Consider the following 214-nt stretch of genomic DNA (forward strand, 5'->3'; position numbering starts at 1 on the left):
TATTYGGAGTTTAAAACAACCCCCCCMCACACACACTTCTCCAACCCCAGYRGTCACGAGCGACCCCGTCACCGCCGCGCGGGCTGCGCGGTCGAGGCCCCCGAGCAGCCCTGCAGCAACGCGCCGGCCAACGCAGCCGCCTCCTTCCTGCCGCAGCGAGGTAAGATGTGAATGCTCAGCACCCAACAGAAACACTAAACCTGATTTTTTTTTT

The sequence above is a fragment of the Rhea americana genome, unplaced genomic scaffold (genome assembly GCF_003343005.1).
Source record: "Rhea americana isolate MKP2758 unplaced genomic scaffold, rheAme1 scaffold_136, whole genome shotgun sequence".
In the NCBI taxonomy this organism is placed as follows: domain Eukaryota; kingdom Metazoa; phylum Chordata; class Aves; order Rheiformes; family Rheidae; genus Rhea; species Rhea americana.